Source organism: Camelus ferus, chromosome 8, assembly GCF_009834535.1.
Source record: "Camelus ferus isolate YT-003-E chromosome 8, BCGSAC_Cfer_1.0, whole genome shotgun sequence".
NCBI classification, from domain to species: Eukaryota; Metazoa; Chordata; class Mammalia; order Artiodactyla; family Camelidae; genus Camelus; species Camelus ferus.
Genome location: NC_045703.1, coordinates 9,392,959 through 9,408,889, shown reverse-complemented (window position 1 = coordinate 9,408,889; position 15,931 = coordinate 9,392,959). Strand labels below are relative to the sequence as shown.

Sequence of the window (15,931 nt, the reverse complement as noted above, 5' to 3'; positions counted from 1 at the left end):
GACTACTATGAATAGATATATGCCAACAAAGTGGTCAACCTAGAAGAAATGGATACATTCTAAAAATGATCTACTGACTGAATCATGAAGAAATAAAAAAAATTCTGAACAGACTGATTACTAGTAGAAGACTGAATTGGTAATCAAACACCTCTTGTCGAACAAAAGTCCAGGACCAGAAAGTTTCACTGGTGACTTCCAGCAAACATTTTAAAAGAATTAATACCAGTCCTTCTCAAACTCTTCCAAAAAAATAGCAGAGGAGGGCACATTTCCAAACTCATTTTATGAGGCCAATATTACCCTGATATCATAACCAGACAAGGATACCACAAGAAAAGAAAGTTTACAGGCCAACATCCTTGATGTACATATATGCAAAAATCCATGGCAAAATATTAGTGAATTGAATTCAACAATGCATTAAAAGGATTACACACCATAATCAGGTGGGATTCATTCCAGGGATGCGAGGATGACTCAACATCTGAAAATCAGTGTGATCCACCACATTAACAAAATGGAAGATAAAAATCATATGCTCATCTTAGGAGATGCAGAAAAAGCTATTTGACAAAATTCAACATCCATTTATGATAACTCTCAACAAAGTGTCTATAAAAAGATTGTACCTCAACATAAGCCCACAGCTAATACTGAATTCAATGAGGAAAATCTAAAAGCTTTCTTCTAAGATCAGGAACAAGACAAGGATGCCACTTTTATTCAACATAGTACTGGAAGTCCTAGACACAGCAATCAGGTAAGAAAAAGAAATAAAAGGCATGCAAACTGGAAAAGAATGAGGAAAAGTGTCACTATTTGCATATGACATGATATTATATATAGAAAACCCAAAAGACTTCACCAAAAACGTGTTAGAAATAATAAACAGTCAATAAACTGGGGGATAAAAAGTCAATATACAGAAATCTGTTGCATTTCTTTTTTATGTTGCATTTCTATACACCGATAACAAACTATCAGATACAGAAGTTAAGAAAACAATCCCACTTAAAATTGCATCAAAAAGAATAAAATACCTATGAAGAAACTCAACCAAGAAAGTAAAAGAGCTGTACACTGAAAACTATAAGACACTAATGAAAGAAACTGAAAACAACACAAATGGAAAGATATCTCATGTTCATGCATTAAAATAATTAATATTATTAAAATTCCCACTGTACCCAAAACAATCTACAGATTTAGTACAAATCCTATCAAAATTTCAATGGCATTTTTCACAGAAACAGAACAATAGTCCTAAAATTTATATAAAGCCACCCAAAACCCTGAATAGACAAAGCAATCTTGAGAAAGAAGAATGAACTGGAGGCATCACATGCCCTGATTTCAAACCATACTACAAAGCTACAGTCATCAAAACAGTGTGTACTGGCATAAAAACAGACACACAGATCAATGAAACAGAATAAGGGGCCCCCAAATAAATCAACATATATACGCTCAATTAATTTACAACAAAGGAGCCAAGAATATACAATGAGGGGAGGACAGTCTCTTCAATAAATGGTGTTGGGAAAAATGGACAGCCATGTATCAAAGGATGAAACTAGACCATTATCTTATATCACACAGAAAAATGAACTCAAAGTGGATTAAAGACTTGAACATAAGTCCTGAAACCATAAAACTCCTAGATGAAAAACATGGGTGGTAAGTTCGTTGCCATCAGTCTTGGCAATGATTTTTTTTTTTTTTTTCGAATTTGACACAAAAAGCAAAGGGAACAAAAGCAAAAATAAACAAGTGGGACTATATCAAACTAATGAGCTTCCGCAGAGCAAAGGAAAGCATCAGCAAAGGAAAGGCAAATCATGTGTCCTATATGAGGTTAGTATCCAAAATATAGAAAGAACTCAAAACCCTGAAAGCAAAAAAAATCTGATTAAAATATGGTCAGAGGCTCTGAACAGATATTTTTCCAAAGTAAACATACAAAATGTCTAACAGGTACATGGAATGGTGTTCAATATCACTAATCATCAGGGAAATGCACATCAAAACCACAATAAGACATCACCTCATACCTGTCAGGATGGCTATTATCAAAATGACAAGAAATAAAAAGTGTTCGCAAGGATGTGGAGAAAAGGGAACCCTCGTGCACTGCTGATGGCAATGTAAATTGGTGCAGCCACTATGGAAAATGGTATGAAGGTTCCTCAAAAAATTAAAAACAGAACTACTATATGATCCAGCAATTCCACCTCTGGATATTTATCACAAGAAAATGAAAACACTAATTTGAAAAGATACATGCACCCCCACGTCCACTGCAGCATTATTTACAACAGCTAAGACATGGAAGCCACCTACGTGTTCACTGACAGATGAATGGATAAAGAAGACATGGTGTATGTATGTACACATAACGGAATATTATTCAACCATTAAAGAGAAGGAAACTTGCTTTTTGCAACAACATGGATAGACCTTGAGGGCATTATGCCTAGTGCAGTCAGTCTGAGAAAGACAAACACCACACGATCTCATGATTTCCATTCTAAAAAAAAATCCCCCCAAATTAAACTCATAGAAACAGAGAATAGATTGGTGATTCAGTGGTGGGAGGTGGAGAGATGGAGTAAATGGGTAAAGGTGGTCAAAAGGTATAAACTTCCAGTTATAAAATAAGTAAGTCCTGAGGATGTAATGTACATCCTGGTAACTACAGGTAATAATACCACACTGTATATTTGGAAGTTGCTGAGACAGTAGCAACTTAATCTTAAAAGCTCTCATCACAAGAAGAAAAAATAATTGTAAGTATGTGTGGTGATGGATATTAACTAGACTTATTGTGGTGATCACTTTTTGTAATATATACAATTTTTACATAATTTTGTAATATATACAAAGAGTCATTATGCTGTACACCTGAAAGTAACATCATGTCATATGTCAACTGTATCGCTATTAAAAGATAGAAAACTGATGAGTACATTTTTTCAGTCTTTCAAAAAAATTATTTATAATTTTTTGGAGGGGAAGGTAATTATATATTTATCTATTTGTTTGTTTATTAGTTTATTTATTTCAGTGGCTGTACTGAGAATTGAACCCTGGACCTCATGCATGCTAAGCATGTGTCCTACCACTGAGCTATACCGAAACCCCCTTCTATAGTCTTTTTCCTTCCAGCCTTGGCATCTACAAACAATCCAACTGAAAAACCAATATGTTGACAGTCATGTTTCAAGAATCATTTCCACTAGATTTAAATCAGATACAGAAAGCAAAAAAGAGGGCTGTATAATGGGAATGTGTCTTTTATCTATTTACTATCATCTCTAAATTACCACCGTTTCATGCTATAGATTTTCATCATTCTAAGACTGAATGCTTGCACGTCAGGATGTGCTCTTAACGACCATGATAAAGATCCCTTCCTAATCTACTGCTTCCTAAGGGGCAGGCAGAACTATAGCTTTCTACATTTACTTCCAATTATACTTTAGAGTGATTTTCTTTTTTTAATTTTATTTTTTCATTGAAGTACAGTCAGTTTACAATGTTGTGTCAATTTCTGGTGTACAGCGTAACGTTTCAGTCATCCGTATACATATATTCCTTTTCATATTCTTAATCATTATAGGTTACTACAAGATGCTGAATGTAGTTCCCTGTGCTATACAGAAGAAACTTGATGTTTATCTGTTTTATATATAGTACATATATCTGCAAATCTTGATAGAGTGATTTTTTTCTAGTGCAGAATAGGAATGAAAAAGCATGGCTAGGCTGTTAACTTGGTCTGTTAATCTGCTCCAGAACACCAACTGAAACTTTATGATTGCTTCAGGGTAAATCTTTTTTTTTTTTTTTCATTACTGTATAGTTTTTAAAACTCCTCAAAAGCCATTTAGAAGCCATTGTCCTTTGTGGAAAAAATTAAACATTCTTTATTTCTAAGAAGTGTCCTTTATCTAATCTTCAACCAATTCATTTAAATCTCTACTCTGAAAACAAGAAACCATCATTTAGGAAACTAAATCTTCTGAGGAAACATTCAGAACAAACATCCTTGCTGACCAAGGGTGGAAAACTTGATCCTAAGAAGAAAGGAACATTAAGGAGGTTTAATGAACCAAATGCTAAAAAACACCCATGAATGATTTTCTAGTAAATTGGTGGTGAGGATCTAAGGCATACTAACACCAAAGGTTCTCTAGAGGGGAAAGTGACTGTCCTGGCTCAACAAAGGGGACTTACATGAGGCACCTCAAAAAGCCCAATTCATAGAGACAGAAAGTAGAATGGTGCTTACCAGGGACTGGAGGGAGGAGAGAGTAGGGAGTTATTGTTTAATGTGTGGACAAAAAAAAAATTGTTGCCTTCCACCAAGCCAATAGCCACTGAAGCCACCCAAAGTGTGTGCTGAGGGGAATTTGGGATAGAGAAAAACAGGACACTGGCCCTAGATAGCTAAGATGCACATCAAAGGAATGATTTCAATGAGCCCAGACTCTTGCATCTTCCCGTATATAGAGAAGCACTAAAATCATTAACTTAGGACATCTGGTTTTTGTGATTAGTCATAATCTTTTGATGTTTTACTGCCTTTTTTAAAAAGTAAAAACTCCTAAATATACCCTGGCTCCTCCCTTACCTCTTTGGAACAGTCCCTCAGAGCGATCTGAGAGGCTGACTCCCAGGCTACAGTGCTCAGTAATGTCCTCAAATAAAACTTAACTCTTTTTATTTTAATCAGTTGACAAAATGGGGACAGAGTTTCAGTTTGTGATGATGAGAAGTTCTTGGGATGGACGGTGGGGATCACTGCAGAACAGTGTGAATGCACTTGATGCCTCTGTATACTTAAACATAGTTAAGACGGTACATTATATATATATATATATATACCACAATTTAAAAAAAGAGACTAAACTTCAATCCCAGTCAATATAGGCAGTCTCTTATATTGTTAGTGGTGCTTCTCAGTTCTCACAATTTTATTTATTTTTGGAGGGGGAATTAGGTATGTAGGTATGTATGTATGCATGTATATATTTTAATGGAGGTCCTGGGGATTGAACCCCTGGGATTGAACCTTGTACGGGCTAGGCACGCATTCTACCCTTGAGCTATAGCCTCCCCTCAGTTGTTACAATTTAAAAAAATACTCTTGGGGGGTAGTAGCATATAGCCCAGCGGTAGGGTACCTGCCTAGCGTGCACAAGGTCTTGGTTCAATCCCCAGTACTTCCATTAAAACAGATAAATAAATAAAAACCTAATTACCTCCCCTCCACCCCAAAGGGGGGAAAAATAAAAAATACTCTCCTGTGCTTAAGGTCTCTCCTTGCTTGCCCAATGGGAGTATCTTCTATGGAAATAATTTTATTAAATATTCTCAAACCTTCTGTAGCATGGGGTCATCTTATCTCAAACCCCCAGACTGCCTCACAGGTGGCCTGGGAGGGGCCGTGCCTACCAAGGGACTGGAATGAACCAGAGGAAGAAACAGGTAGCTTCTGACCAGCTACACCAGCCGTTCTGATCTCTGGCTGTACTTTATAATCACCTCAAGACTTAAGATAGATATACACATACCCCAACACCAGACCTGCACCCAGAGATGTTCGTTTAACAGATCAGCGATGGAGCCTAGGAATGTGCATTTCTTCAAAGCTCTCTCGGTAATTCTGATGTGTAGCCAGGCTGTGAACAACTGAATGAGACCCTCCCTAGGGAGCTCTCTGGAGCACAGAACTTTAAAAAATATATATCTGGAGAAAAAGGACAGAGAAATTCAGCTGCAGCTATGGACATGTTTTTTCCTATCTTGTCATTGAAAATTGGGGAATCACTTCTGACCATTTTGTGTGTGTGCGCATCCAAAGAGCTTGGACTGTTTCTGGATTGTCACTGAGGATGCCTAATCTTAAAAATAAAAATTATTTTAAAATTGTCTTATAAAAAGAGATAATGGCAATGTGGTCTCAGCAGAAATTAGAAGCTGTCAAACTTAATTTTGGTGATCCTCAAGCTAGAAAAGTTAGACAAGTAAAATCCATGAAATCAGCACACATTTGTTCAAGCTACAACTGCCAGGGACGGTGCCCAGCCTGGAGAGGCAGGTGGGAGACTTGAGCTCCCTCCCGGCTCAGCGCCCGGTAGGCAGAGGGAGCAGAGTAGGCAGGACGCCGACGGGAGCGCCCCCTGGAGGACAGGCGCGGAACTGCCGGGCTCTACGGGAGCACGTGGGACGGGCATCGATGCTGGAGGGAACATAAGGAAAACTTCCTGGAGAAAGTGACTCCTGCGCCACTAGTGGGTCTTGAGGGGTGACTAGAAATCAGCCAGGCACACATGGGAAGGCTGTGACATTCCATAATCTGGGCTGCAGGATGCTGTGTGGCCACTCCTGATACCCTCAGGCCCACCAGCTAAGGGTGATGCTCGCCTTACCTTGGTGGCTGGCAAATTTGAAACAACAGGGACTGAAGCGCAGAGTGTCTGGGGTAGGGGTGATATGGCTGTTTGTGGGGCCCAGGAAGGACGCCAGCTAACTTTACTTCCGAAGCCGGTCTCAGAAGGCAGCCTGTGTGCCCGCCCCCAGGTTAGCCTAACTCTTAAGTCTTTCCACTAGCTGTCTACCTCTTTAACACATTCCAAACGAAAATTCTATGGATGCTCTCCTAGGGGCTCTTGGGAAAGTCTAAGTGGTAAAAAAGGATGTTCCCCCGCCCCCAGTGACCTGATAAGAAAATGTGAGAATCCGTGTAAATCCTTCCCCAGGAGCCATCGGTAACTTGTACCGAGAACCAGGCTCCCTCTCAGCAGCACGCTTTCCCAAGCTGAGAGGTGACACCAAACACCCTGCAAATCTCCATGTTACAGATGGCACTGCCTTTTGAAAGCTCAAATGCTTTTCTGTGTTGTTTTTCGCTGGGAAATTATAAACATGAGCACATACCAGCTTCTAAATGCTTAAATGATCTTTGTTTCTTTCCTGTTGACCACTCTCTTTGGGGAGTATTCTCGCTCAAGTCAGGGCCGGTGTCTATGCCCACACGCCATCCTGCACGCTGAGCTAATTCGCTGAATGATGATGAGCACAGCTCCACCAGCCAGGAGAGAAAAGAAGTTCGAGAGCCTTGAGCAAGGAGGTTGCATGTTCTTAAGTCACCTTCTTCCAGGCGGACCGGAAACATACATGCCTGTGCAGATTCAAATCTTCACAGGACAGCAGGAACGGTTTCTCCTGCAGCTCTTTTCATTTCAGCCTCACCATGACCCCCGAGGCAGATGGTCTGATCCCTCGTTTAGACGTGAGGAAAGCAAGAAGTGCAGCCTGCCTGTGCCCAAGGGGCCCCGAGGTCAGCACCCTGCCTCCACAGCCCCCCGGGGGGGATCCGACTCCACGTGAACACACCCACGACACTGGGCGGATCCTGCTTCTTGGTTACGAGACACCCCAGTCATTGAGTGGCTGCAGTGTTGCGCCCCGTGCTTTATAGGTGGCGCCTTATTCTGTGAAGGATCCCGTGTCCTCTGCTCTGCAGATGGAGAGCACGTAGGCCCAGAGATCAAGGGCTTGTTCCCTTGGCTGTAAGTGGGTGAGTTCGGATTCAAAGCCCTGTGGGAGGCCCATCCCTGAACCAGAGTTTGGATCTCAGTTCCATCAATCACTGTGTAACCTTGGAGAAGTCACTCAGTCTGGCTGGGCCTCGGTTTCCTTATATTTAAAAGAGGATAATCATGCAGGCAGAGCTGAGTCAGGATTCAGTAATCTTGCTGCCTGGTAAATTCTCAGTAAACAGTCGTTATTAAGCCTGTCAGACTTCTCTGCTCTGAGGGAAAACTTGTGGTTTTCAAAACTCTGAGTGCTAAATGAAAGCTTTGTTCCACTGAAACCTGGAGGGACATGACACTATGTAAATGCAGAGCGGCTCTGTGTGAAGGGGGATGGGGCCCTGAAACCCCTCTGCCCACCTCCCCTGCACACACGACCTTCTCCCCCTCCCTCTCGCCCAGCCTCTGCACACCCGCCCCGCCCCAGGAAAGTACCCTGATTACGAGCCCCAGACGCTCAGGGGCGCCGTACCCCCACGCCCAGCTCCGCCCAGCAGAGCCGGCCGCCCGTGGACAGGACTGAATGAGGGGCTGGAGGCATCAGATGCCCCGACGTCTCTAGAACGCACGCATCCTGGAGCTGGACGAGGAACGGGCGCCGGGCTTCCGCCTGTCCCAGCCCTCACCGGCGCTCCTCAGTGCTGCGTTTTGTCAGGACCGGCAGCCGCCGCCCCCTCCCAGAGAGCCTGAGCCCCAATCCTGTGACTGTCACGTTGTGCTAACCTCAGGGCCAAGGCCCGCCTCGGTCCCTGGACCCTGCACCCAAAGGAACCACATGACACATCAAGTCACTCTCCTGAGAACATTCACTGGCTTGGTCTTTTGCAGAAAAAACTGTCCTGTATTGAAAACCGCACACAGATTACAAATGGACCCAAAATGGTGAGAAGGTCATTCTCAGCGCTGTCTTGCGGTATTTACAGTCATGAGGCAGAGGAAAACGTCATCAGCTTTGGCTCAGGTGGCTTCAATGATCATCTGGGCTGGGCTGGGCTGCAGTTCCCTTCCGCATTATCTACCAGGGAAGGGTTGGCTGAGTAAATTACCCCAAGGAGACTCCTGGTCAACAAGTCTCAAGAGAAAGAAAGCCGTGCACACCTGTCATCTCCAGAGCGCCCACGAGAGAGCTTCAGGGACCTGTCTGTGTCATCCTTGGCTCCCTTCAATTTCAGAGTCATCACTCACAATCACTTTTTTTTTTTTTTTTTAAAAGGTCTACCTGGTAAGCCAGGCAGTGGGGACTCAGCTGTGAGGCAATCCCTTAGCCCACTGTAGGCTGGGGCTTGGTACACACGGGGCCCGAGACTGTGGATGGGGGTGGAGGCCACGACTTCCAAGGCTTCTGCCTCCGTGGAGGCTGCATTTGACAATTACAGTTAAAGATGGAACAGCACTGTGGTAGGCTCTGGGGAGCAGAAGTGCAGGGGTTTCAAATGACAGGAGGAAATAACCAGGCCAGGGAGCTGTCTTCATCTGGATGCCTGCAAAGCCTTCCTGGAGACAGTGAGCTTTAAAAGCTGAGAACGAAGGGAGGACAGGGGTGGAGGAGGACTCGTGGAAGGTGGGAGGGGAGGTAGGACTTTGAAGAGGTGTTGACGGGGTCCTTCACCCTCTGAACACGGGAGGAAGGGGCTGCAGGAATCTGCTCTGCACTCCTGAGTGACTCCCCTTGAGACCACACGAAGCCCAGGCAGGCACTGTGTTCCCCTCACCTCAATCTGCAGCCCCTCCGAACCCCACGGCCCTCTAGGATGGCGCACCCATGATGAATCCTGAGCCCGGAAACTTTAGCCCAGGAACGTGATTTTTTTCCCCTTCTAATATGCAGATTCCTATTATAAAACAACTGGAATTCTGGGCAATGGTAAATTATAATTACCCAAGGTTCACATTTTCCACACAGAAATTACAACTCAAAGGATAAGACAACAGATCATAGCAGTTAAAACATCCCCAAATTAAACTGAATATATCCATTGTCACCATATACCTGTGCTAGAAAGATCTACATTTCTGCTGACTTTTGAGTGGAATCTGAAATGGCTTGTTACAAATTTTTTAATTGAACAAAAGGTTCTTTAAATTCTATAGTGCTTCACAAGTTTTGAAAGTTTCACATGTGATTCCGTTTAATCCCACAAAAACTCTTTTTTTTCCCCTATCCTTGTCTTGCCCCTCCCCACTTCCCTCTCCCCACTGGTGACCACTGTTTTGTTCTCTGTATCTGTGAGTCGGCTTCTTTTTGTTTTATTCACTAGTTTGTCCTTTTTTAGATTCCACATATAAGCGATGTCATACAGTATTTGTCTTTCTCTGTCTGACTCATTTCACTTAGCATAATGCCTTCCAAGTCCATCTATGTTGCTGCAAATGGCAAATTTCTTTCTTTTCTATGACTGAGTAGTACCCATTGTATATGTATGCACCGCATCTCCTTTATCCATGAAATGGCTTGTTACCATGTTGCAAGTTCCTGACAGCTGTCCTAGAAGGCTTCCCGTCACCTCCTACTCCTCTACCTCAGCCCCAGCATCCTGTATGAGGATGGCACACTGGCCTCAAGGCTCACCCCTGCTGCCATGCTGTTTTCAAATCACAGGTCTGAATCACCAGCCCTCTACTCAAAACATTCCACAGACTCTCCAACAGCCATGGAGGTAAGGACAGATTCCTACCCTGACACTCAGTTCTCACAATCAGACCCCAGCTCACTTTCCCCTTAGAGACACGGTCCCTGGGGTTCACTGTCCCACCCCAACTGTGACCCTGCTTCCCTGACCTGGCCCATGTGGACGGCGCCCTTCAGTGGAGACTCACACAGCCCATCCACATGTCATCTCCTGTCTCACTGTAGAGTCAGTTGTGTACTGATTACACCCCTTCTCTGTGCTGGATACACATTAGGGGGAGCGGCTGGACATCCCCTCCAGGCCCTGCAGGACGTGCTCAGGATGTGTCCATGGAACTCAGTCCAGTGTCGCTTCTGCTCTGTTAACCCCCGGCAGATGGCCAGCCTCTAACCATCACCCCCTCCGCCCCTTTCCCAGGTCCTGTTTCCTTGGTGACCTCACCTCCTCACTTGGAGGACGAGGTGATTCTGCTGAGGTGAATTTGTCCATCTAAGGTCTGGATTCCCCATATTTCCTCTCCTTTGAGACTTTTTTTTTTTAATTGAAGTTCCATCAGTTACAATGTGTCAATTTCCGGTGTACAGCACGATGTCCCAATCATGCATACACATACATATATTCATTTTCATATTTTTTTCTTTAAAGGTTATGACAATATATTAAACATAGTTCGCTGTGCTATACAGCAGAAACATTTCAAAAATCTACTTTTATATATAGTGGCTAACATTTATAAATCTCAAACTCTCCTTTGGGACTTTCAACATATCTGTTTTGTCTCAAAACTCTTCCTACTCTGTCATTAAAGTAAAAAAAAAAAATTATGTCCTTAATCTACTTTGAGTTTATTTCTGCATGTGGTGTGAGAAAGTAGTCCAGTTTGATTCTCTTACATGTAGCTGTCCAGTCTTCCCAATGTCATTTATTGAAAAGGCTGTCTTTTTCCTCAGTGTATATTATTCCTTCCTTTGTTATTAATTAACCATATCAGCATGGGTTTATTTCTGGGCTCCGCATTATGTTCCACTGATGTATAGGCCTGTTTTTGTGCCAGTACCACACTGTTTGGATGACTGAAGCTTTGCAGAATGGTAAGAAATCAGGAAGCATGATGCCTCCTGCTTTGTTGTTCTTTCTCAAGATTGCTTTGGCTATTCAGGCTCTTTTGTGGTTCCATACAAATTTTAGAATTAATCTCATTCTGTGAAAAATGCTATTGATTTTTTTATTTTTTAGATTACACTAAATCTGTAGACTGTCGTGGGTAGTGTGGTCATTTGAACAACATTAATTCCTCCAATCCATGAACATGGTATTTCTTTCCATTTGTTTCTGTTGTCCTCAATTTCTATCATCAATGTCTTACAGTTTTCAGAGTACATGTCTTTTACCTCTGGTGAGATTTACTCCTAGGTATTTTATTCTTTTTTTAAAAAATTATTTTTACTGAAGTGTAGTTGATTTACAATGTTAATTTCAAGTGTACAGCAAAGTGATTCAGTTATACATATACATACATAAATACATATTTTTAGATTCTTTTTCACTATAGGTTATTACAAGTTATTGAATATAGTTCCCTATGCTATACAGTAGGTCCTTGTTATTTATTTATTTTATATATAGTAACATGTGTCTGTTAATCCCCAACCCCTAATTTATCCCATCCACTCTTTCCCCTTTGGTAACCATAGTTTGTTTTCTATGTCTGTGAGTCTGCTTTGGGTTTGTAAACAGAATTTATATCATTTTTTCTTAGATTCCACATATAAGTGCTATCATATGCTAAATTTCTTTCTCTGTCTGATTTGCTTCACTTAATATGATAATCTCTAGGTCCATCCATGCTGCTGCAAATGGCATTATTTCATTCTTAATGGTTGAGTAATATTCCATTGTGTGTGTGTATGTCTATGTGTGTGTATATATATGTATATGTGTGTATGTATGTGTTTGTATGTGTATATGTATGTGTTTGTATGTGTATATGTATGTATATATGTGCGTGTACTTATGAATATGTATATATATGTATGTGTGTGTGTTTGTATGTATATATATATAAATATATATATAAATCACATCTTCTTTATTCAGTCATCTGCTGATGGACATTTAGGTTATTTCCACATCTTGGCTATTGTAAATAGTGCTGCTATGAACATCGAGGGGCATGTGTCTTTTTGAATTATATTTTTCTCCAGATATATGCCCAGGAGTAGGATTGCTGGATCTATTTTTAGTCTTTTAAGGAACCTCCATACTGTCCTCCATAGTGGCTGCACCAATTTACATTTCCACCAACAGTGTAGGAAGGTTCCTTTTTCTCCACATCCTCTCCAACATTTATTATTTGTAGACACTTTCATGATGGCCATTCTGACTGGTGTCAGGTGATACCTCACTGTAGTTTTGATTTGCATTTCTCTAATAATTAGCAATGCTGAACATCTTGTCACGTTCATGTTTTGTCATGTGCCTGTTGGCCATCTAGATGTCTTCTCTGGAGAAGTGTCTATTTCTCCAAAGAAGACAAAGAAGAATTATAACTAATTAATCTACAACAAAGGAGGCAAGAATATAAAATGGAGACAAGACAGTCTCTTCAGTAAGTGCTGGTAAAACTGGACAGCTACATGTAAAAGAATGAAATTAGAACATTCTCTAACACATATATAAAAATAAACTCCAAATGGATTAAAGACCTAAATGTAAGACCAGATACTACAAAACTCCCAGAGGAAAACATAGGCAGAGCACTCTTTGACATAAATTTCAGCAATATTTTTTTCAAACTAGCTCCTAGAGTAATGGAAATAAAAGCAAAAATAAACAAATGGGATCTAATTAAACTGAAAAGCTTTTGCACAGCAAAGGAAACAATAAACAGAATGAAAAGACAATGTACAGAATGGGAGAAAATATTTGCAAATGACACAACTGACAAGGGACCAATTTCCAAAACATACAAACAGCTCATACAGCTTAATATTAAAAGAAAAAACAAAACAAGCAGCCCAATCAAAAAGGGGCAGAAAACATTTAATTCTTTTTGATGCATTTATAAATGGTATTATTTTCCTAATTTCTCTTTCTGATAGTTCATTATTAAAGTTTAGAAATGCAACAGATTTCTGTATACTAATTTTGTATACTGCCAACTTTACTGAATTCATTTATTATTTCTAATAGTTTCTTGATGGCAGTCTAGGATTTTCTATATATAGTATCATGTCATCTACAAACAATGACAATTTTATTTCTTCCTTTCTAATGTGGATTCCCTTTATTTCTTTTTTCTTGTCTAACTGCTGTGGCTAGGACTTCTAATACTATGTTGATGAATGTGGCCATCCTTGTCTTACTCCTGATCTTAGAAGAAATGCATTCAGCTTTTCTCTGTTGAATATGATGGCTGTGTTTTTGTCATATATGACCTTTACTATATGTAGGTATGCTCCCTCTATATCAACTTTTTTGAGAGTTTTTAATCATAAATGAATGTTGAATTTTGTCAAGATTTTTCTACATCTATTGAGATGATATGATTTTTATTCTTCAGTTTGTTAATGTGGTGTACTACATTGATTGATTTGTAAGTATTGGACCATCCTTGCATCCCTGGGTAAATCCCATTTGATCATTTTAATATATTGTTGAATTCAGTTTGCTAATACTTCTTTGAGGATTTTTGTATCTATGTCCATCACTAATATTGACCTGTACATTTCTTTTTGTGTATGTGGTGTCTGTGGTGCCTTTATCTGGTTTTGGTATCAGAATGGTTCTGGCCTTATAGAATGAGTTTGGAAGCATTACTTCCTCATCATTATTTTGGTATAGTTTGAGAAGGATAGGTACTAAATCCTTTTAAATTTTTGGTAGAATTCACCTATAAAGCTGTTTGGTCCTGGACTTTTGCTTGTTGGGAGTTTTTAAACTACTGATTCAAGTTTATTAGTGGTAATTGGTCTGTTCATGTTTCCTATTTCTTCCTGATTCAGTCTTGTGAGATTGTATATTTTTTCGGAATTTATCCATTTCTTCTAGGTTGTTTATTTTGTTGGCATATAATTTTTGGTAGTAATGTCTTCTAATCCTTTGTATTTCTGTGGTGTTGGTTGTAAGGCCTCCTCTTTCAGTTCAGATTTTATTGACTAGGGTCTCCTCTATTTTTGGCTAAAGCTTGATGAATCTGATGAGTCTGGCTAAAGCTTTATCAACTTGTTTATCTTTTCAAAGTACCATTCTTAGTTTTATTGATCTTTTCTATTTTGTTTAAGTCTCTATTTCATTTACTTGTGTTCTGATCTTTATGATATCTTTCCTTTGACTAACTTTGGATTTTGTTTGTTCTTCTTTTTATAATTCCTTTAGGTGTCATGTTCGACTGTTTATGTGAGATTTTTCTTGTTTCCTGAGGTAAACCTGTATGCCTACAATCTTCCCTCTTAGAACTGCTTTTGCTCTGTCCCACAGATTTTGGTATTTTGTGTTTCCATCTTCATTTGTCTCCAGGTTTTTTGTTTTTTTTAAATTTCCACTGTGATTTCAAGACCCATTGGTTATTTAGTAGCATGTTATTTAGCCCTACATGTTTGTGTTTCTTGCACTTTTTCCTGTACTTGATTTCTTATCTCATATTGTCATGGTCAGAAAAAATGCTTGATATGATTTCAATTTTCTTAAATTTATTGAAACTTGTTTTGTGGTCTAGCATGTGAGCTCTCCTGGAGAATATCCCACGTGCACTTGAAAAGAATGTGTATTCTGCTGTTTTGGGATGAAATGTTCTCTATATACCTTCATTCCATCTGCTTTAATGGGTCATTTAAAGCCAGTTTTCCTTTATTGAATTTCTGTCTGGATGAGCTGTCCACTGTTGTAAGTAGGGCATTAAAGTCCCTACTAATATTGTATTACTGACAATTTTTCCCTTTCTGTTTTTAAATAATTGCTTCATGTATTTAGGGACACCTATAATGGGTGCATATATGTTTACAACTGTTATATCTTCTTGTTAGATTGATCCCTTTATTATTATATACTATCCTTCTTTTTCTCTTATTATAGTCTTTGTTTTAAAGTCTGTTTTATCTGATACAAGTATTGCTATCCCTGCTTTTCATTTTCATTTACATGGAATACCTTTTACCATCCCCTCACATTCAGTCTGTATGTATCTTTAGGATGGAAGTGAATTTCTTGTAGTTAGCATATACATAGGTCTTGTTTTTTACTCATTTAGTCACTATATGTCCTTTGGGGCATTTAGCCCATTTATATTTAGAGTAATTATTTAACATCTTTTTGTTTGTGTATCTCTTAACTACCTATTGTGGATATAGACTGATTTTACTGCTTTTGTCTTTTAACTTTCCTACCAGCTTTATGAGTGGTTGGTCTACTACCTTTACTATATGTTTGTTTTATCAATTAACTCACAGTTAATAAATGTTTGAAAAACCAGTAATCCAATGTTTAAATTTTACCTATTAAATATATTGATAATTGACATTAAATATATCAATAAGCACTAATGGATCAATAAGCAAATGAACAGCTTGCCTATATCATATCACTACTAAATTCATCAATACACATGTGACGTCTTAGAACAATCTGGACTTGGACAGAGAGGCATCAAAAAGTACAGGGTGCAGACCCCGTGACGCAGGGGTCAGGTGGCATCCTCAG

At 39.8% G+C, this 15,931-nt stretch overlaps 1 protein-coding gene across 1 annotated transcript in view; it reads right to left on the bottom strand.

The window, feature by feature from the left end:
- Positions 1 to 15,931, bottom strand: part of B3GAT2 (beta-1,3-glucuronyltransferase 2) — a 79,164-nt gene that overhangs the window by 23,771 nt on the left and 39,462 nt on the right. The gene's annotated exons all lie outside the window — the stretch shown is intronic.